At 27.3% G+C, this 25,148-nt stretch overlaps 1 protein-coding gene across 1 annotated transcript in view; it reads left to right on the top strand.

The window, feature by feature from the left end:
• Positions 1-17,736: 17,736 nt before the first annotated feature.
• LOC107439992 (uncharacterized) overlaps positions 17,737-25,148 on the top strand; it is a 26,856-nt gene continuing 19,444 nt past the window's right edge. The window contains exon 1 of the mRNA XM_016052748.3: positions 17,737-17,907. The gene's annotated coding sequence lies outside the window, so the exon portion shown is untranslated. The remainder of the gene's footprint in view (positions 17,908-25,148) is intronic.

The raw sequence follows: 25,148 nt of genomic DNA, 5'->3' as shown, positions 1-25,148 counted from the left end.
TTATTTCTTTTGAGATTACATGCCTGACCATTTTATCTTTTTAAATTTACATTAACCAAATAACGTGTTTTCACGGTTAAAAATCAAGTTGCTCATCCACTAAAGAAGGAAAAATTAATTTTACTATATGGGAATAGTTTTATTGTAATTAATTTTCAAAACTATTATTGAGAAATTAATTTGTATTTATAATAACATAAATCGAAGATAGATATTTCCCTTCAGATCATATGTCTGAAGCTTTCATCTCGTTAAAATTATAATAATTTAAGAAAGTTTTTTTGAGATTGAAAAATGAATTGTTGATGATTTCCTCTAGTACAGAAAAATAAAATTATTATTACTTGATATCAATAATTACATTGTAATTAATTTTCAAGAATATTATTAAGATAATTATTTCAAACGATAAACCATAACAGTATTTATAATAAAATAACTTAAAAATATTTTTTTCCTTTGAAATCATATGTCTCATGTTTTGATCTTTTTAAATTCATATTAACCAAATAAAGTGCTTTCACCATTAAAAATTGAATTGCGGAATCTTCCATCTAGTACAGAAAAATAAAATCAGTGTTATTAGATAGTAATAGCTACGTTGTAATTAATTTTCAACATATTACATTGGTATATACTTTTTAAAAAGATGAAATCAATTTGTATATGCTTCAGGAAACTAACATTAATATTATTAAATAGTAATATTTGCATTGTATCTATAATATTTACATAATTTTAAACAAATCGAAAATCAGATATGCCTATATTTAAAAACATAAAAATCAATTTGTATTCATTATAGTAGGACTCGAAAATATATTTTTTCCTTGAATTCTTCAATGTGTGATACCTAATCATCAAATCTTGATAAATTTATATTAACCAAGTAAAATTTTTTGCAATTAAAATTGAAATTGCTGATTCCTTTCTAGTACAGTGAATAAAAAAATAATTTTATTAGATTGTAATAATTACATTGTAATTAATTTTCAAGAGTATTATTAAGATATTATTTTTAAAACATGAACTTAATTCTTTTTTATTATAGCATGACTCGAAGATAGATATTTCCTTTGTGTTGAAATATTATGTCTGAGACTTTCATCTTGTTAAATTTATATTTAAGAAACAAAGTGTTTTAGGATTAAAATTCGAATCACTGATGCCTCCCTCTAGTAAGGGAAATAAAAATTCACTTTTCAATAATAGGGTGTAGTTTTTAAAAAAATCAAGTATGATTCCATCTAGTATCTGACCTAAAATGAAAGTAAAAACATTAAAAATTTTAGTTTTACACAAATCATTTTAGAAGATAAATACTACACCAGAAATTTTATTCTATATTTATTTGAGAAGTTAAACAGTACACCAAAGGTTTATTTTTAAAGATAAGCATTAGATCTGAATTTTATTTTAGAAGTTAATTAGACATTACGTCAAACATTTATTCTGGAAGAAAAATTTTACGGTAAGTCTTCAATCCCATTTTCATGAATAAAATTAGGAAAATTTATTATAAGAACATATCTGGATGTAAAGAATCGTCTCTTTCTTCGAAGTCTAGTTTGAACATTATGGAGTCAAAAATATTTTGTATAGTTCAATTTTTATGATATGCGTACAATTCAATTTAAACGTTTTGTAAAAGGATGTAGAGAAAATGCTTTCATTGTGATGAGGTAATGAAAGCACACATTAAAATAAAAAAATTATACTTTTTAATTGGATGCGCTCCTGCCTGTGATGCAGCGTCAAGAGTAGCCGATGCTATCGTTTCCGAGCTGACAGTCCATGCTGCTTCAAACGTTGTCGAACTGTTTAGGCAGACACTTGTTGTCTTTCAAATGACCCCATTTGTTGACTCAGGGTACGTGACGTAGCTGTACGATCCCTTAAGACCATGTGGACAACGTGTCTGTCTTCTAGGCTGTTATTTATGGGGGCCCGCTGAGGTCCTGCACGGCGTTCCATATGACAGTCATGAACCCATTGATTCCATATTTTGCTAACAGTCATGGAATCTTGACCAGCAAGACTTCGGTATGATGAATCGCAATCCCGGTAGGCCACAATTCGATCTCGATCGAACTCAGATAGATCAAACTCGATCAGGTGGAAACTTGGTCAAAAATGTTTTTACCCAAGAGCAACTTTCAAGTTCAAATTCTGTATGAGAAACTTACTGTCAAATCTCTTCTATTATACACATAGTAGGTGTCGTTACCGCCGCCAGCTTTACATGAATGCGCTGAAAAGCTAACCATTTACATACCACAACACGCTTTATTCGTTCTGCAAATTTCACTTTCCTGGTGTAGCAATTTTAATGGCCAGAAATGTATATTTAAAAGACATAGTTTGTTGAGTAAACAAAAATGAGAAAATAAATTTATAAAAAATTTTCACACAAAACAAAAACCGCAAGGATAAAATTTTACAATAAGCCTCTATCATTATTTAAAATTCCAATTTTTTTCGTTTTGGTGACAAAAATTATCATCTGTTTTTCATTTTTAGTTTTTGTGATGATAACAATAGTAGTGATTATAAAGAATTTAATCAGATAAGCACAAATATATTAGATAGTTAGCTAGTAAAATTACTTCTTATTTATTACTTCCTATTCCTATGTTTAAATATTATTGAGAAAATAAATTTGTAAAAAAATTTCACACATAACAAAAACCGCAAGGACAATATTTCACAATAAACCTCTATCCTTATTTAAAATTCTTTTTTTTTTCGTTTTGGTGACAAAAATTATCATCTGTTTTTCATTTCTAGTTTTTGTAATGATAACAATAGTAGTGATTATAAAGAATTTAATCAGATAAACACAAATCTCTTAGATCGTTAGCTAGTAAAATTACTTCTTATTTATTACTTCCTATTCCTATGTTTAACTATTTATTTTTTCAAGTAGATTTTTTTCTCATGTGCAAGTAATCATTTATTTTCTTAAGATTAACATATTAACAAAATTTTTTTACATGAAATTTCAATAATTATAATTTTTTTTGTTGAAAACTATCGATTTATAAACAAACAAAAAAACTAAGATAAATGAGAGGCTATTACGAAGGTTGGAGAGCGAAGAGAGTAAGGGGCAAAACTCCCTAGTATTATAAAAATCTTGAAAAAAGGCATGCTAGAAAAAATAAGATGAAAATCTAACTTGAAAATCATTTTGGTAAATATTATTTATGGACAATTTTGTTATAACCCTCTTCCTCGGGTCTAAGCTGCTGTGGGGAGGGGGTCTGGCAATTCCGTAATTGCTTTTGTGAAATTGAAATGAGATATCATTTGAAACGTTTTGAGACAAAAAACTTGTTTTCGCATTTCCAGTTTATGTTACTTTTTTTATTTAATTAAATATTTATAACAATGAAATGTTTATAATTTTATTTTATCCAATGTGTTCCCCAAACATCTTATAAAATAAAGACATTATTAAAGAGAAAAGAAAACAACAACTCAAAATGACTCCACAAATTCTGGATATGCGATGCAATGTGATAGTATAAAAAAATGATTCCATGAATTCCAATCCAGAGTAGGGGAGGAAACCTGTCTAATTGGTTTTAATGAAATTAGAACATTACATTTAGAAAACAAAAGAGAAATAACTACAATCTAACAAATAAATTGACTTTTTAACTTAACATATCATCAGAGAGAGTTGTTCATATGCATCTGATTTTATTCTCATTAATGTTTAATTGAAATTAAGTTTTTCAAGCTTTTTTTTATCCACATATAATTTCTTTTTATTTATTTGAGTGAGAATACAAATCTATTTAAATCAATAAAACTTGCAATGAGAATATATATTTTGTTAAAGGGCACTGATTGGTCCTTTTTTTAAAGTGAAATTGGAAATAGAAGGGTTTTAAAAAATGACATTTGATAAAATTACAGTTTCAAACAAATTTTTCCAAGCATCAAGTTTTGACTTTGCAGATAGATTTAACTTTTCTGAACTGCAGCGGTGCATTTAGTGTTTTGAACTACAGGTTTGATCGTTTTAATTTATGTACCATTTTTAGTTTCCTATTTATCATAATCTGTCATAACTTTTTATTCCATTGCTCTTACAAGTCATTTTTTAATACAACTTTATAATTTCTTATTTCTAAGTGTTATAACCTGTGCAGGGAAAAAAATCTTACAGAATTTAACATTCAAGTAGAAGGCGGCGTTTATATTAGAAAACNCCGGCATTCTATAGAATGCCTAGGCATTGTATATAATGCCTAAAACTAGCCGGCAATGTATGAAACCATTTATATTTCACACATTTCCTAGACATTCTATTGAATACCAAATGAGAAACCGTCAAAAAAATAAAATCTTCTGTGGCCGTGCTAGTAAAAGTGATGAAATGAATATTTTGAGCAATATTTCTTTCTAAACTTAAAATAATTGTGACTTAAATGTGAATTTTTTATATGAAAATTTTGTTTCCTTTAATAGGAAAGGCATAAATTATGTTTTATACAACTTTCATTCTTCTTTAAACATTTTGAATCAATTTTTTTAACGGCACTCTCATTATTTATTCAGAATAGTATTTTTATTTTTGAGAAATGCACATAGTTTACATAATAAACTCATCAGGACGTTTTTTTTTTCATACTTCGCCTAAATAGCATTTGTCATTTTATAGAATGCCGGCGTTTCATACTTTGCCGGTAACAAATGCCAGTAGCAAATGAATTAAAATTATTTAATTTATATGCATATAAATTAAATAATTTTTATTCATTAGCTTAACACTGTAATTAACTTTAACTGTAATTAACTTTATATATTTTTTACCAATTATTTGATACGAAATAAGCAAAAATCTCATGCATTATATTTTTGAGTCACGAATGACCTTTTCTACTACTATGTTGAAAAGTAAGCTAGCCCCATTTCCAATTTCTATTGATTCTGAAAAATCACCCTGAATTTTATCTCTTTCATGGTCTTATCTAGTGTAAGAGCAGTGAGTCTTGCAAGCTTGTCAGGGATTTAATTATGTATAGGTGTCTTTATTCTACCGTGGGTTATAAAACTACTTTTGATTGAAGTACAGATACCCTAAAACGTACTTCCTCTACATAAAATTAGATTTCTTTTTTTCCAGATGAATTGTGTTTTTACCATCAAGGTAATGAGAATAGACTCAAGCTGGAATATATAGTGTAGTTTTAAGATTTAGATCGAATGATTAAACCTCTTAAGTCAATTTCACTTTTTGTACATATCGTCATAATATTGGAACTTATTTAAGCAAAACAATCTTCGCTCACGCAATTAGAAAATTGTATCTAGAAATAATATCGGGTATAGAAATACTATCTTTTACAGAATAATTCCTTTTTCATATTATTATTTAATACAATAATGTTCGAAAATTACTGTAGGTTATACGAATTTTTATATCATTTTAAACTTTTATATTTGAAGTGACAAACGAAACAAAATGTTATGAAATGGAATTAAAAATAATATATTTTAATCGCTTTTTTTTTAATTTTTCATTCTTAAAACCTTGTAATTTTCTTTCGTCAAAATAAAAAGTGTATGAACATTTACATTCATGCATTTGTTATTCAGACAATGAATAGAAATCTTTGAAAGTACTACTAGAAAATTTAAATTGAACTCTGAATTAGAATTAGTTGAAAAATGCGCTGATAGATGACACCACAACTTCAAAATACTATTTCTTTCTCCTTCAAAGATGAGGAAGAGGAAACATGATCCCTAGCCCTTTCTTTTCATTTGCAGTGCCATCTATTATCGCTTAGTGAAACCAACAGAATGCGAGATGAAAAATATAGCGGAATAGGTAATCATACTTAGTTGTTTTCAAATGTCATTATCTCCCGCCGTGTTAGAAGCTTTTCGCGTGTAGTGTGATTTTTATTCTTATTTTAAAACTTATTTTGTTTAGTAGGATGCTATCTCTCCCTCCTACGTTAATCTTCCTCACGATACGTTAACCTCTGCGTAACGTTACAAAACCCTAACTTTTTCTTACCATAAACCTCTTTAAATCCCGCTTATGTTTTTCAATTTAGGTGGGACAGAAAAAAAATTCATTTCTAATTTTTATTTCATTTAAAAAACGAATTTTTAAAATTTTTATTTCATTTTTATGTCTATTAATTATTTTATCGCAATTTCCATTTTAAATATACATAACTTTTCTATAAAAAAAATGCATACCGTTACAAAAATGCATAATACTGAACTTTAAAACAAAATACTGTTTCGATTAAGTCTAGAAAATATAATTTAAATGGCAGGAAATAAAAGCAATGATAATTTATTTCTTAATAATATTAAGGAAACAGAATAAAATCAGAGTAAAGCCTGCGAACGTAATGCATAAAGATTCTGATAACGGTATTATTATCCAGTCATGAAGGAAATTTAAATTTTGAAGAAAGAAATTTTGGAATACATAAATGCTTCATCATTATTTTGCAGATTTGACGGAGATCAAAGAAAGTATCTGAAACTTTTAAAAAATATTATGTTTCATTTTAAATAGTTATATTAATAAATTCCTGATCTTTCTTAACCTGCTAAAGGAAATAGCTTATAATTTTTATTAAGTGTTATCTTTTACGTTACGATAATTTTACGATAATTGAAGTTCCGTACAGTGCGAAAAAAATAGTCGGACCATCGTGAATAACTTTTGTTCTAATGATCGTTCTAGATCTTCTCGTTTTAGGTCTCATTCATAATAGTCGAAGGGGTGACCTCAAATATGCTGATTAATAAGCGCAGACGATATTTTAAGTTACGAAATCAGGCAACAAAATGTAATTTCTCTAAATAAACATACCTTTTTTCTCCTATGTTCATCGGAAACTAAAAACAATTGCACTATTACACAGTGACTAATAATCAAAACAAACTATGAAACTAAATGCATACTATTGTCAAATTATTATTTTCAACTTGATTAATTCATATATTAACTTCGGAAAACACATTTATGCAATTTTAGATATGTCCCTCAAATTACTCTTGCTTTAATTGTCATAAACCATTTACTTATTGACTTTTAAAAAAAAGACACGAGTTTTTAATAATTGGAGCACTTAAAAAATATTTTTTTAAAATTATGATTTTATAAAAGCACATTCAAAAACGAAAAAGTACACTAGGTTACCATGGAATCACCTTAGAAATCATTAATTCAAAATTTCAAGTAAATGAGGCTAACTGATTTTCGAAAATCTCGAATAAATTACATTTCAAGATATAGTTAGGATAAAAAGAAATAGGCTTTTAAAGGTAAATGTTAACTTCTGCTAAGATTAAGATAGAACTAAAATTTGAATAGAAAATTTGATAATAAATGGTTTTAGAGAGATATAGATGTAATTATTTCTTTTATGTAAAAACCTGAAATTTGAGTTTTAATCATAATTGACCTTAAAGTGGGGTGCATTAAGATGAAACTGGAAATTCCGAAGGAAAATGAATTTACTTATTTAAATTGTCATTTTTCTTGTGTAATTATTATGCACGTCCCCTTTATTAATATTGTTTTTGTGAACAAACAATAAAAAAATTCTTTCCTGATTGAAAAACCTAATTTCACAAACATTAGACTGTATCAAATAAGATTATTTCCCAAGAGCGAAAACAATTTTCAGCATTTACACTTCACATCGAATTTTTATTGACTTGAACTACTCTGAAATTCATTGTTTTTCTGCTCCTCAATAGCTAGAAATTCAATCGTAGTTACAAAAAAAAAGCATTATAGACTTTCTCGGTTTTGTATTACTTCAATTTTCAGAAATGTAGTTTCAGCAATGGTTTGAACTTCCGTCTTTAAGATGTTGAAATAAACTAAACACCTAAAAAAACTTTAGTCTTTATAATTAACTGCTTACACTGACTAAAGTAATTATTTCAGCAAAAACTTCGGTTGAGGGCATTCTCAGCCGGAAATAACTCCAAAAAAAATTCTCTAAACTCTCAATTCTGATAAAAAAAATTTAATTTTAATAATGCTACTCTTGGTTTCAAAAAGGAATTTCTAATTTTTTTTAATAAATTTTCTTATAGTTGTAATTTACGTTCCTTATTTTTTGCTAAATATAACTAAATTGAAATGCCCTATTGTATTTATTGTTATTAAGTGGTTAAGGACACTAAACTATCATTGCGAAGGAATGGAATTCAATCCTCAGACTTAAATTCGATCCTCAGAGCCTACCCAAATTCAAAACGATGGATACCTGCTTGTATAGAAAGTAAAAGTGGTATGTGTGTTATGCTAACCACATTACCCCAATCATGCCGTTAGTCACAAAATTGTGAAACTTTAGGCTGCGAGTAGGCAGCTTTGATTCAATCAATGAAATTTAATCCAACACAAAATTTGTAAATTGTAAATCATTTGTGGTTGCTTCCCTTTAACATGGTGGACGCTAAAGGATGGGGGATCTGAGGTTGTGTAGGGTCAGAAGAGGGGAGGATAAGAATTGAAGAATTAGAGTGGACAAAGTCTTATCTTTCCATTTGATCTTGTGAATAATAATTATTCTTTCAATTTGTTTTTGTGAATAATAACTATTCTTTCAATTTGTTTTTGTGAATAATAACTATCCTTTCAATTTGTTTTTGTGAATAATAACTATTCTTTCAATTTGTTTTTGTGAATAATAACTATTTTTTTCAATCGGTTCTTGTGAATAATAATTATTCTTTCAATTTGTTTTTGTGAATAATAACTATTCTTTCTATTTGTTCTTATGAATAATAACTATTCCTTCAATTTGTTTTTGTGGGGTATGTAATTTCATTACATGAGTGAGAACAAACGAAAAGTGCACAGGCAGTCTTGTAACTCTCTTTCTCACAGCGAGCTGCCGTCGGAAAACTTTTATTGCAGCTTTTGAATCTATGAATCTAGTTTCTCTAAAGCTAAATTGAGATATAATTGCGAACAGGGAATTTTAGACAGTCTCAGAATGCTACTTCCTTCTACTCTAATATCAGTGTGGTGTGGATTCCGAACATGTGAGTAATTTTTCTAATTTTCCATCAGCAAGGATTTGTTACTGTTTTAAACAGAATTATAAAATATTTTTAAACCATTTTTAAATAGATGGGGCAGATAAAATGAGAAATTAAATTAATTTAAGCACTGTATTTTTTTAAAAATAAAATCTGTTTGACAATGAGTCTATAACCATTTCCGAGAAGCTCAGTGCTGTGATAAATTAACATTCTGGGGAAAGAAAATATTGAAATAAAGAGTCTAGTTCCCACTAGTCCTAACTAAACCGGAGCTAACAAGGGAAACTAGGGAAGTGTGACTCGCCAATTTTGAAATAAACTAGTGGGATGTATGCCTTATGAGGAACAATTTTAGGGAGCAACATTCGTGTCGGCCCATAGAAGGTCCTATGAGAGATAAAAAATAATTCAATATATAGAAAAATCAGTATTTTATTACTTCAATGCAGACTATTAGTTATTGTAATTGTCTCATACTCCAAGTAATTTTGTGGTATTTTCACGTACTATATAATGCATATTTATTGTCAAAATTGATTTCGAAAATTTTATATATCTGTAGTTTTTCAGAAAAACCCGCTAGGTCAATTTAAAAAAAAAAAATTGACATCAAATTTTTAAAAAATTTTTTCCCAAAAAATTTCCAAATTAATTGGAGTATGTAATTGCAAATCAATTAATTAATTAATAATTAATTAACAATTAATTAATAAAAAAATTAATAATTAATTAATAAAAAAATTAATAATTAATTAACAATTAATTAATAATTAATTTTTTGATTAATTTATTAATTAGCAAATTAATTAATTATACAATTAATTACAAATTAACTGGATTATGAGACAATTACAATAACTAATAGTCTGCATTGAAGTAATAAAATACCGATTTTTCTACATATTGAATTATTTTTTATCTCTCACAGGACCTTCTATGGGCCGAAACGAATGTTAATTAATTTATTAAGTAGCAAATTAATTTATTATCCAATTAATTACAAATTAATTAGATTATGAGACAATTACAATAACTAATAGTCTGCATTGAAGTAATAAAATATCGATTTTTCTATATGTTGAAATATTTTTTATCTCTCACAGGACCTTCTATGGGCCGAAACGAATGTTGCCCCTAAAATTATTCCTCATAAGGCATACATCCCACTAGTTTATTTCAAAATTGGCGAGTCACACTTCCCTAGTTTCCCTTGTAAGTATTTTTCGGTAAATAAATTGGCTCAATGAGAATGAGAAAGTAGACATCGTTGATGACGTAATAACCCGCTATATTAATGCAGAAGACCGTACAGATATTGATTTTATTGGAAATAAAAATAATAAATGAAGAAAAAAAACTATTTCTTATGCAGAAGAGACAGCAGCTTTGGATGTCACACTTCGATTCATGGAACATCAACAAGAAGTTTTATCAGCGAATTTTTCATTTATATATTTATTTTTTATTCATTTATTATTTTTATTTTATTTGCTTATTTTTATTTATTTTTTTATTTGTATTATTTTTATTTACTTATTTGTTTATTTTTGTTTATTTTTTTATTTGTATTATTTTTCAAAATCCGGTGTGATAATGCATTTTAAAAAAGAAAAACAGCAAAAAAGCAAACCACAATAGATTTTAATAGAAAAATGAGATTGCAATTCTGATAAAATAAAAGTTTTTTTTTATTAAAACTTAATATTTCTTTAAAAAAATTATAGTTGCATTTTATTTTTTTAGCACTTTTAAATTGATTGTTTAATCGGAGTTAGCTTTGGTCCTGATTAGATCGTATTATTGAAACTCTACTATAGTGAAAACTATCAGAGGACATACCAGACTTTTCGAGAAATATCTGTTTTGGGAAAAATCTATTTATAATTTGCTGAATTTGAAGGAATAGGATAATGGTTTTTTGGAAAATCTTAAATACCCTAAATTTCAGGGAGTTTAAGTTTTAAAATTAGCAAAATAAAAAAATCAATGACTCGGTTTATTTATTTATTTTTTTAAAAAAAGCTGTTTTATGATAAAATATTTTGTGAATGTCCAGTTTTTATTATAAAATATTTTGTGAAAGGTCAGTTCGTACCAAAAACTATTTTGCAAAAAATCTGTTTAATAATAAAAAAATGTACTTAGTCCACAGCCAGACCCAAATTGCTCTTAAAAGGATCCCTTTTATATATTATTAGCGAAATATTTTCATTTAAACGGTTACCTGTTTCTTGAAAATTTAAATTATTAGCCTGTATTGTAAGCTATCTTAAACTTAGTAAAACAACTGTTCCAATTTCTGAAGATCATCTAAATTTACGATTTTAAATTCAAAACAAACTAAACTTTTTCATTATTGGCCACGAATCTACTAGCAATATCTGCGAATGTTATAAATTTAAAAAATTCGGAGACGTATAAAATAAAGGTAAAAATAAAACATTTAGATAAAAAGAAATTTTATACAAGATTTTTGCACTCATGCATTGTTTCTTGACAAATATTTTTAAACTCTCGTACAATAAACAGAAATTTATTAAAAATCTAATTACATGCAATGGTTTATTAAAAAAAAACTTGATGTAACAAAAATTAAAATAATTTTATCATAAAAAAGTGAAAGTTGAAGGACAACACGCTTTTAAATTGTGAAATATGTTTTTTTGCAATTATCAGACAAACATGATTATTTTTAAAAAAAATTGGCTTTTCCTTGCTTTATTAAAAAAAAATTATTATTTTTGAATCTAAGAAATTACACTTTAGAAATTGATATGGGAGGGTCCCTAAAGCATCTTTCGTTAATTGAAATATTTTTTATTTGACAAGTTTTTACCATTGGTAGTAATATTTGCAAAAATCGATTTTCTCTTTCAATTTTTATAAAAGTTTTAATTAAGCAGCTTAAAAAATATAAATATTTCAAAAGAATTATGGAAAAAAATGCTCGTTATAGAAGCATTTTCGGTTTCAGATTAAAACAAATTATCAGCAATATTTTTGAAAGGATATCGACATTCTTCATCAGTTAAAATAGTAAAAATGAATTTTTATTAAATAATTTTTCAAGTTCCGTCTTTAAAAAATATTTATAATACAGTTAAAAACAAAATTTCAACTGAAATACGTCACCTATGTTAAAGAAGAAATTAGTATCAATCATTAATTAAAACAGTAAAAGGGAATTTTTTACGAAATTAAAATAAATCTTGCAAATATAATTTATACTATAGTTAAAACCAAAATATAAATATATTATTTATTTTCAAGGAAATTTTTTCATTAAAAACTGTATTTTACCTTTTTCCCACCCAAATGTAAAAAGTAAGTTTAACTATTATATTTTAACGCATTTTAAAGTATTCCTTTTTAAACTAACAGTAAAGCATAAACGAAAATATATCTTTCTTTTTTAAGAAGATATTGGCATAACAGTTGATATAAGAAAAAGGTATTTTTGGAAAATTGACAAACAAGATTGCATCGTGTAGAAATATTTTTAATCTATTTCAAAGTTAAATGTCAACTGGAATATATTACAAATTTTAAAAGAAAAATTAGCTTTCCTTACTATGTCAAAAATGCAATTATCGAAGTCCTTTATCAAAAAAGCAATTTTGTTAGAAGTACTGAACGTTTTACACAAACTATAGTGTTTATCACCTATACCTACTTGAGTCTAAAAATTTAAAAAGAAGAAAATTAAATAGAGATAATGCTACGAGTTTTTATTCGCTAATTAAAGTAGCCCAATACTGTACTTCGCTGTAAGCTAAGAAAATTTTATGATATTTAATTATTCAGTTAGACATCATTAATGCAAATTGCATTAAACTATTGTATAAAAAGCTATACTTTGTAATTTTTCGATGATTAATTTTAACTCTTCATTGAGACATTTTTAGACATCAACACTAAATAAAGGGCAAACACAAAATGATAAACTAAAAAAAATGACTGTGGAAAAAAGAAATTTGTTTGTTCACAATTTTGTAAAGACGCACAATTTTTTTTTAAGAAAAAGTCTTAAATTCAGTTTAAGACTAATCAACTTTATTAAAATTAAATTTTAATTTAATTTAAATAAAGCTGAAATAATTAATTAATTTACTTATTTAATTTTTTTAATCAACAATGTAATTTTTTAATTAATAAATTTTTTTAATTGATTAATTTTTTGAAAATTTAATTAATTTTAATTAATATTTAATTGATTTAATTAATTAAAATTAAATTTAATTCTTTAATTTTTTTTATTTAACTTGATTAATTCATTTTTTTAATTTTCTAAAAATTATAGTTGAATAATTATGAGAGCTGCTGGCAGAGAAGCCTTGATCTTTTGTGCGTGTCTTGAGTTGCTTCTTAGCTCCCCTTTCCATTGCACCATCAATTCATAGCTACTCTGAGCCTCGTACTAATGTCAATATTTCCCTTTCTATTGAATGCAGGAAAAAGCGTTTTTGGAAGCGAAAAACTTAAGAATCATTCAGGAGGGAGTCGCGGTGGCCCAGTGGATAGAGCGCTCTCATCCAAATTACCCGGGTTCGAATCCAGCGTAAGCCAGTTGATACGAATTTCGCCCCCGGTCCACGCTGACGACACTTCTATCATAAAATATCCTCAGGGGTTCATACGGTAGATTCCTCTTGGCATCGAGCTAACCATGTGAGATTTTCTTTGTTTCCTTCTCCATGTAACGCAAATGAGGGTTAGTTGCATCAAATGTTCTCCACATCTCCAGAAGTCCCCATGTCTTCTGGGTTTGAGTTCGAAATTGCGAGGCTATCGAGTTAAACATTGATAGTTATAAACTCAGAATTGGGTCGGTAATTAAACACAAGTCATAAAATAAAATTATATTATTCAAATTGCCACAAAATAAATAACAAATTTCAATTTAAATTCTAAAAATTTACAAATTGTTTTCTTTCATTTATTATTATCAAATTTTTCTGTTTCCGGACATTTAGCACAGTTTCCTTTTCAGACGTAAGTTTCATTTTGGGTTTTCAAATTGGAACTATACTGAAATAGCAAATGCAATTATCGAAAATATAAAATCTTGACCAGTACACGTGTCTCGTAGGACACTTCAATAAAATAATTGAAAGCATCATCTCCATTTTAGTTACCATATTATATTTTAAGAAATATGTTCACAAAATATATTGCCCCCTTATCAACGCAATGTTTAATTCCTATCCACACGGTACCGCCATTTTAGATCCTACGTGATCAGAAAGCATGGTAGACTGATTACAAGGCCTATTATCATTCTTTATGGTAAAAGACATTTCCATCAAAATCTTAAAGTTGCCTATTTTATGGTAAAAAGATCCGTTCTGAAGAATACTCTGGAAATTTTATTGTGTGTTATTATATTATAGTTACAGAAGTAGAGTATAGCGTGACAACCTTTATCTTCTGTTACATTTATTTCCATTGAACGTTATATTTTACTGAATGAGTAATAAGAACTATAATTTTGAAAACATGAATTTCCGTTAAATTGAATCCACTACGAACAGAAAAATTTTCAATTGAAAGACTTGAGATACATTTTATTTTCCGAAAGCGCAAGTGCATTACTATTATTCAATTTAGGAAATTTTAGAGCCTTACATTAAAACATCTATGCTTAGGAAAAATATAATTTAAGAATTCAGTAGCTTATTTTATTCGCAGGAGCTATGTATAGTTAACACAAATAAAACCTGTTTTATTTATGTCAACTATGCATAGCACATTTAACCTGTTATTTAAGTTAACCTGTTAACAGGACACTATACCACGATAGATACCGTTTATGGCGAATTTACTTTCCCTTCTATGAGTATTTGAAAATTTAAGGTATAAGAAATATGAGTTCTGGTAAACCGTGGCTAAACTAGGAAGATTCAAATGCTGATCAGTTTTTTTTCAAAATATCAAAATGACCATGTCCTCTTGAACACATGATGAACTCTCTCCATGATGCCTAACCTCTTGAGTAACTTAATCGGGGTAAATTCTGGACTCTGACTTTAGCACTTTGATGATTATGTTTATGCCTTGATGGACTTGTTTTAGTGAAGTTTTAGATCACACATTTTCAATACGGAGTGTGCTTTAAATGTAAGTCTATAAACCTTTATTTATATTAATGCATAAATGCGTGCTCGTCATAGCTTTAATCACCAAACTCGTAATTTTAAGTTAGACTTCTTATAAACATTTTTACCATTATCACAAACTGTTCTTTTATGGTTTTTTTAGATTATTGATAACATTTCAATTATGATTTTTTTTCCTAATTAACTAAATTTTTGAACAATGAGTGCGAGATGCATAGGAGAGCTTGAATAAGAGACCTCAAAAAAAATTAATCATTTTAAATTTCAGAAATTATTGCAGAAACTTTAATGTGCCTCATTATTTTGCAACTTTGTTTTCCTAATTTTCTAAGACTTAAAAACATTTTTTAACAAGCTAAATATGTTAATTTTTTTAACTTTTCAATTGATATAGTACATGGCCTATTCGTAAAAGCGACAAATGTATTATAACAAATTAAAGGATTAATTTTTGTTTGTTCATAATAGTGTCATTGATAATATTAATAACAAGAAACGAATTTATTCTTTTATCAAAAAATATATTTTTCAGCTCCTTATGGTTCATAGGTTAAATTATTGTAATCCCGTAAATTAGAAAAATAAAGATCCTGACTCATTTACGTGTTTATTTTTTATTTAATACCAAAAATTCCTAAAATAAAAAAATTTTAAAAAATATATTCTTTTTTCCTTTTTATTCCTATTCAAAAATGATCAAATCAGTATATGTTCATTTATGTTAATCTTCTGTCATTCTGTCATTAACTAACAGAAGCCTAACATTGAATTTTTACTTATGGCCTAATTTTGTGTCCATTTACCCTGAATATAAACTAAGAATAAATTAAAAGTGTATCAGTAAACCCAAGTTTTACAACAATTTTTAAATCTCTAAATTAAATGCTCTTAAAATGAAAGATGTCTAAAACTCACAAGTGGTCTTAGTAACTCCGATTGAATATATACTGTAAAACATTCCGATTCAAATTACGGTACTGTCTATTCATCTGTAAAATATATTCATACAGTAAAATATTATGCAGTAATTTTTACAGCTATACTTATTCAGAGTGATTCAGTTATTTTGCGGTCATTATCACTGTAAAAAGTACAATATATCAGATTTTTTGTTTTGCAACAAGTTTCGGAAAAAATGGATTTCACGGTAAAAAGTACCTTAAATGTCGGTATTTTTTACCGAAATTTTATCCGGAATTTTTGGCAGTGTACGGTAAGAGCTCTCACGTGCAATATTTTTAAGTAAAAAAACTTTATTTCGAAAAAATCGGACATATTTAATTTAATTGCTTAAATATTTTTTTTAAAAAATTTGATTATGAAAGTACATTACAAAGTTTCTAGAAGAAAAATTTGCTTTAATTTTTTCATAACTCCTATCAGTTTCAAGCTGTATTTTATGGGAGTAAGTAGTTTTCCTCTCCACTTCAAATTAATAACATTTTATAAGAAACTTGGCAACTAAAAGCTTTAAATGAGACTTTCATTCTGGAAATATTCTTTTAAGATACAAGACTTCATTGTCACCTTAATACTTAACAGTTCATAAAAAAAAATATTCAGTTACTATTTAAAAATTGTTATAGGATAAAAATAATACATTTACTTATATAAGAAAACTGCTAGAATACCCATACTTAACCACTTTTAGAACTGGGTTCGAAAATTGACTTTTTCACAAATTACCTTTTTCACAAATTGTCCAAATTTCATGAAGCACACATAAATTATTTTGAAGTTATCAGACAGACACATGAACTCTTCATTTCATTATTATAGATTTTAAGCAAACTGTTTTCACTTAACATTTGTAGTTAAAACAGTAAATACAAAATAGCTATTTAATAATATTAAAGCTGTATAAGGCATATTAGGAATTAACTTCACACACAGTTGCTGAATAGTTTCTTTAGTGAAAGCATTCGACTAGTTTTTATCGTAACCGAAAATAGAAATAAAATTTTTTAAAAAAATCATGTTTGTGAATGAAAAGGCAATGGTAATAGTACAAACTTATTTAGCTTAAATGTGTGAAATCAAATCTGTGTTAATATAATAAAAAAAATTTGGGAACTCTGCAACTTGAACCTGAGGGGATTTATTTATCGACTATGTCAACCTTCATCCATTAAAAGGTACCTCAGGATAAAATCGAGTTAACATGTCTTATATACTAGTGATTTGGTATTTTAATATTTATAGTGGTAATTACACCCACAAACAAAATGTATTGATTTTCTTCTACCTTTAGTAATGTTTACATGTTAACATGTTACATTCAACTCAATCCCATAAATCATTAATTCGTATGCATTTGGCCACAACGTCCAATAAACCTCGGTTTCTTACAGAAACGCTGTAAATTTTGAAACACCATTTTTTTTTTCTATTTGTAATAGCTATTTCAAATTGTTCTGATTAAAAATTTATTTTATGATTTGCTTCAACAATCCCAGCTTCAGAAAATTCTCCCTAATAAAGGCAACTAACCCTAATAAAGAGAAAAAATTCAACGGTCACTGATATAAATGATAATTTATCTTATATACGTCCCCTAGAGAAGGAAAGGTTTTACCCATGATGCAGAGCGCAGCGAATACTGTTTGTGACAAGTAAGCAAGCATCAGGTAAACTCTCTTGGAAGAAGCCTGTTAACGACACTTATTTTCCACATGGCTACAAACGAGTCAAGAAATATCGACATTATTTGAATAGGACAGACAGAAAGAATACTTCATTCTCTGTAAGTATATACTCTGTTTATGGCATTACTAATTTTTGGCAATATGTTCTTGAGCAAATATTATGAATGATATACATTGTTTACTCGCATAAAAATCAAATTAATGCTTTTGCGGGTTTCGATAATGCTAGGTTTCGAAACAAAATATTTTTTTTAAACGCAAATTTTGCTTCTTGCTTAGTTATTAATGTTTATATGCTTCATCAATCTGAAATAAAACAAAACGAATGCTTTATATTCAGATGTTCAGTATTTTTATGTTTTAAAAACTTGTTTCTTATGTAGTCTAAAAAGCGTTAATGACAGTTATTTTCCACATTACTACAAACGAGTGAAGAAATATATTGCCAAGTGTACATTATTTATATAAAATAGACAAACAGATTGCTTCTTTATTTGTAAGTATATACTTTATGTCATCACTGATTTTTGATAACATGCTATTGAATAAATATTAAGAATGACATACATTGTTTACTCGTATAAAAATTCAATAGTAGCTTTTTCACGAGTTACAATAATTTCCGAAATTTTACTGTTTCTAAAAAAAAATTCTCGGTTTTTGATAATGTTTATAGATCTGTCAGTTGGATATAAAAACAAAGACGAATTGTTTATGTTCAGTATTTTTACGTTTGAAAAAAAATTTCACTCAGAAATGTTTTTTAAATGAATTTTAAAAAATTAGAATTTAGAATAATCTAATAAGTCTGAAGCTAAACCATGATTTTAAAATTCTTATGCCAACTCTGATAGACTGATAAGCAATTTCTGAGGCATTTTGGGAAGGTTTTCATAGTTTTTACAGTCTAAGAAGTGAACTTTTAATGAACACTCATCATAAACTATTTATCATCAGGAATTTTCGTCGTGCCTGATGCTGTAGTTATGGGTTTAAATATAAATATATTATAAAATATGACACATGCTATATTTATAAAAAACTGTCCATACCCTATTAAAAGTAATTGGATCAGGACTCAAAAGTTTTACTCACTGCTTGCAGATTTAAATGAATACTTAAAAGAGTATGATAAATAATTAAGTTTTAATATTGAATAAATAGATTAACATAGTTTAAATTTAATAGAAATGTAGAAAATCTTTTACCGTTACTTTTTAATAAATATAAAATGTTTTAGTATAAATCAATTTCAGTTCAAATATAAATGTTAATGTACCCTTACATTAAATCATATACAATGATATTGCAAATTGAAATATGAGAGTGAAAAACCAAAATCTGACAAACCATTGTTGAGCATGTCGTGTGTACAATGCGTAAAAAAATGAACCCCCAGAATTATTTTTGATCTAATGATCTGATTTTCATTCACTCTATTTTAATGTTCAAAGGCATAGTTTTAAATGTACTAATTAACTCATTCAGATGATTCTTTATACTTGATTTTTCATTTTGGAAATATGAGGGAAGATGTGGTAGATACAGTCTGGAAAATATGGAACCAATAACTACGGCAGTAGAGCAGTAAAATATTTTTACCCCTTAATGTTAATACCACACTTAATTCAACACGCTGCACTTTTTAAGCGAATCGATAAAATTTAAAATCCAGCTATCCAAAAAAAGAAATTCATGTAAAAATATTTTTTTTTAAGTAATTTCTTGTGTTTTTACTTAAAAATAGTCAAAATATGTTTCATTGTAAGATTTAAAAAATTTTGTATCATTTTAAAGTATAATATTTTAAATGACATAATATAAAATTTGATAATGCAGTAAATCTGTCACTTTTTCAAATTGCGTAGCTCAGAAACTATTCAAACAATATCGTTGAATTGTTAATCTAATATTCTATCTTTTAATTAAAAATAAGAAGAATATATGGGTGCTTGCTTGTAAATTAGTGAAATCGTTACCTTGTGTACACTCGTATGATTACGAATCATCATCAAACCATATTTTCTGTTTAATGAGCCATAATTTGGATCGAAACTGCTGCAACCTTAATTAAGGTATTGAAATGAGCAATGTTTAGGTTGAACCTGTTAATGTGGTGCAACCAAGTGTTAGAAGGATTATAATATGTTTTAATTTAGCATCATGTAATTGGTTGCAAGAAATTTAATCTGGTTTATGGTTCAATACACTTTAAAATTTCTAATAGAATATTTTTTATATGTATATTTTGTGCGTATAATTTTTATATTATTTCATAAGAAAACAAGAACCTGTTACACTTATATTTTAATATTCTGATCGAAAATTCTAATATTTTCTCTAATCTTCAAAAGTAGAAAAATCTATTTTCTTAAGAAGACGAGAGATTGTTTCTCTTTTTTATTTTCAATAAGAAAAATGATTTTCCCTCGAGTGCATAAACGTGCTGAAGGAATTACAGTGGGAAAAAATCTTCTCAATACATGCTTTAAAGAGTTGCATAATGTAAAAAATAATCGTATTCTTTCAACCAGTTAAAATATTTTTCAAAAAAGAATATGCAATCGCTTCTGTCTCTTATTGCTCAAAAAGTTTAACTTTCATGTAGAAAAAAAATTCCAGTAAAATTAACGTACCGTAAAAATTAACGTACTTGCTTCTATGATTTATGAAAATGTGAGTTTATTATATAACCTTATATAATATATTTTGCAGTCTGAAATTCGCAAATTTCTTTGGAAATAGTGCGTTTTAATCATACCATAACTCTAGATGTATTTTGTATTATTTTAAAAAATTTTTATTTTTTACTAAGCTAAATACATAGATGAATAACGATGAACGTTCGACAGACAATGCACAATATATTTACTAAAGGACAATGCACAATATATTTACAATGCACAATATATTTTATAATTAAAACTAAAAAATAATTTAAAAAAAATTTTTAGGGATTGTACCAGACACACATCACTCAATGCTTATTAAACGAATGTCATTTCCTTCATGACACATTGTATTAACCCTAATTTATGCTTTGAGAGCAGGTTCATTACATTTTTTAAAAAAAAAATCCTGTTGAGATATGCTTAATCTCGTAGAAATCTCCAATGCCTAATCTTGCAGTAAAAGTTTACACAATATTTACAAATGGTTTGAGGATGCAAACCTGTAAATTTACTTTGCTTGACAAGAAGTTAAACTTTGGTTTAAATCGCTGCACATATAACATTTAATACTGTTAGAAAATTCCTAACAGAATTTTCATTAGATTCATAGTTAATCTTAAGTTGGAATATGCAAAAATGGACGTCTTTCAAAAAGTGCCGATCGTTAAGGCACGGTTCCCAGCAGATCACCGAAGTCAAACAACACTGGCTCTGGTTGGTGTGCGGGTGGGTGACCACTTGGTTCAGTCTGCGTAGGGACCGATGGTGTGCGGTATGGGTCCTCGTTAAACTGTTCTACCGTAAAGTACTCGACTTCGCGTGCAGGTCGTTCGGCTACCGAAGCGGGGGTGCCATCCTCTCTGCAGAGGATTAAAATTGTGATGGCTTGTCTTCGGATCATTCTCAGGGATGTTTCCCAGACCGTCCCCAATAGCCCATTGTGTGCAGCTCTAGTGCGACGTAAATTAACTACAACAACAACAATCAAAAAGTGTGTTAAAATATTTTTTTTGCGTGCCGCATTTGTTTTCATTCGGATATGACATTTACTTCTATTTTTTTGAAAAACAAAAACTAAAAAAGTTTCAGTATCCTAATTATTTTTCTAAAATCTAATAAATAAGAAAATTTTAATTTTTCTGGAACTTTCAGAAAACTGCTTTTAATTTGAAATAATAACAACAGTACTTCAAAGTCATATTTATCAACACACGTTCAAACCAAATTTAAATACAGTTGTGCTGATAATTTTATCTATTTACTCGATGATGATTTTATCTATTTACTCGATGATGATTTTATTTATTTGCTTTATTACGAAGATATTGAAATACCCCTTATTGAAATGAAACTATTTTTAAAAAAGGACTTTGTGTTCGAATGTGTTTCCAATTATCAAAATTATTAAATATATGGTGTTACCGAAATTATTTTGAACATAAACTGATAAAAATGTCTAGAAATATAGGCAGCCTTCAGAATTCCGTTATAAATAGAATTAAAAAAAATTCAATTCCTGATCATTTATAATAATGGTAATAAAAATTTATATTTTTGCACTCCACATTCCACTGATTCTTTACCATTTTTACCCACTTCCGCATTTTATTGAGCAGATCACTGAAAGAATGACCCATTTTGTGGTGGAAATGGCCATGAAGAAGATAAATTAGTTTAGCTCTCTTGCTCATCTAAATAATATCTAGTAATAGCTAATTTAAGCATCTTATCTAGTATTTTTCAATGTCAGAGTATTGCAAATGGACCTGATATCGGTGACCCGACCCCTTTCGAAGCTATTTGTTCCGTCATTCCTCCGAACTAATTATTATTTCACTTTACCAGCATCTAATAACCTTTTAAGATGAGAAATACTATCATTCCTTCACTTTTACTTTTTCTCCTCTTTATTTTTTTATATGAAAGAGGCACTACACTTCGGTAGGTTTTGATAACCAACCGTCACTGGCAGAACAATTGCCATAGAAATTTAAATTATTTCTTAGCTCCTTTATGAATACAAAAAAAAAAGAATTTTTTAAGTTAAAATCATTGAAGTCTTCAATCCTTGTTAATTTCATTTATTTTTTAGAGTGAATAAACGTTTATAAAAATTGAGAACATTGTTTTTAATGTTTTCCGGAAAATGAAAAAAAAATTTCTTTTTCGAAATTTTGTAAGATGATACAGATATAAAAAAATACTTTCCACATTTCATAGTATTTAACAAATCGTTCCAAACTTCAATAGCTACTTGTATTATAATGTGATGTAATAGTATACAAATAACACTTTTCTCAACTAGTTATTTAAGAAAAATTGCATTAAATTGAAATACTTTGAAATTTACGTTAATAATTTTAAATTATCAAAAGATTAAGAGTCAGAAAAAATATTGTTAATTGACACATTTTTTATAACAATACTTTTTTATAACGTATAAAGTGCATTAAAATTCAAAAATACTTAAAANTAACTGTTGTATGAATTGGCCACTTCATAGAGACTAACATATAAGTTAGAAATATTTTGAGATGTTTATTTACTAACATTTTTGTCTCATTATTGAGTATGTTTATGTTACAAACAATGATAATTTATTCTTCAACTGAACCAAAAAAGTGCTATTTTTTAGCACTTTTATCTGCTTTATTTATAAATGTCTGCATTATTTATAGTGTTTTTAAAATAAAGCTTGATATTTTTAGTTTGGTTTTACTGAATTATAAATATATATATATATATATATATATATAAATTTTTATATCTGTATATATAAGCATAAAAAATTAGCGTCACAATTTACTTACAAAATATTTTATCGATATTCTAATACATATTTTCCTAAACACGTTATTCACTTTCTATGTGGTGATGACATGGCATCACTTCCGCTAAATTACATGGCAAGCAGAACATCAATTTTATTCGCTGATTGGCTGTTCTATAGTCTGTGTAGTTCCTATGACACCTCATTTCAACTTTCAGAGCAGGTAGTTAATGGAAGAACTCGTGGAAGATGTAGCAAAAAAGACACAAGAAAGAGAGAAGAGATATTACTCATATTTTTACTTCTAGAGTGTATTTTTTTTAGTTGTTTTTTTGCCGTAATTGTGGAAATAAATTATTACTTTCCATTGAAAGAGATTATACAGGCTGTGATTTTTTTTTTTTTTTTTTTTTTNTTTTTTTTTTTTTTGGAATTTAAACTATGCATTTTTTTCTGAAGCAGTAAGAAGTACGTTTAAAAACACAGGAAATAACTATGCTAAGTATTATAAATATTTCGATTTACGGACAAATAGAAACTTAACTTTTAAACCATTTAAAAAAGAGCTAATTTATTAGTCCTTACCGTTAATTAAATATGTGTTTGCAAAAAATAAATTTGTTCTTAAGATCTAATCCAAAGAGTTTTTAAAAAGATACATTTATATTGTTGAATAGAAATCCAAATTACACTAAAAAGAGTAAAGTACAATTTTCGATTCAATAAATTTTGTAATGAGTACTTCTTTTTTCTCTCAATCTTTCTAAACTTTCTAGCATGCAAATATTATAACTTTTCCAGAAAAGTGATAAATATCTATTAAACGTCTTGAAAGATATATTTAGCCTTTCAAGATCACATATTTTTGTAACTCTGACTTTCATTGACGACAATTGGGCTCCCCCCTATCTTTTATCGCTCACCGTGTCACAGTATTTGACAGCAGATACTTTGCAAAATAAAATTTTTTCCTTTTTTCAAATATGAACATCATATAAACTGTAATATTTCAGTCATGAAACCGTATTTCAGAACTTTAGTTTGCCAGTTGCTTTTTAATGCATATTTTTTTCTTTGAGTCAATAACGGAAAACGTTTTTAAGCCAAGAATATATGTCTGGTAACAGGTTCATATTTTCCATGCTATATATATACTATATACACTGCACATTGAAGGAACACTAAAATCACGTACGAAACTATAAGACAAATACCGACACAAATAACAAAGTTAAATTTCAATGTTTTTTTTATTTTTTTATTTTTTTATTTTTTTTATTCGGAGCTCTTTGCAATGAATTTAAATTATTAGATTTAGCAAAGCACGATTTTCAGTAGCTCATACGTTTAAATTCAAGATTAACTGCATTCGCTATTATTTGATGTAATACTGTTGCTCTAAGCACCTTAAGACATTTAAAATTTACCACAGTCAAACTATTTTCTCTTGTACTTATATCTTTAAGGGACCGTAAAAACCTATTTCTTCAGTTTATATCATAAAAATTTACAGTATTGGTGCAGCTGTAATAGGCACCAAACTTACCTAAAAAATACTTTGTACCTATATAAAAGTATATTTGGCACTTACCGAAATTGCATAAATTTTCAAAATACCAGCAGTACCTACAACAAGAATTAAACAACATTGGTTTCAATAATATACTCTATAACAAGAAAATCGACGCACCAAGAAAGAGTTGTCCGATTGAAACGAAAATTGGTGGATAAGAAGACAATGCACAGAATAGTAAATTATTAAAATTTCAGAGCAATTGAATAATTTATTGCAGAGTTACAGTAACAAGTTCAATAAGGTGTTGACCCGCCTCTAGTCTGGATACAAGCTGCCACACGGCGTGGCATAGACCGATAAAGCTCCCGGATGGTCTCTTGC

Source organism: Parasteatoda tepidariorum, chromosome 7 (assembly GCF_043381705.1).
Source record: "Parasteatoda tepidariorum isolate YZ-2023 chromosome 7, CAS_Ptep_4.0, whole genome shotgun sequence".
NCBI lineage: Eukaryota > Metazoa > Arthropoda > Arachnida > Araneae > Theridiidae > Parasteatoda > Parasteatoda tepidariorum.
Note: the sequence above shows the minus strand (reverse complement) of the source record. Positions and strands in the feature narration are given on the sequence as shown.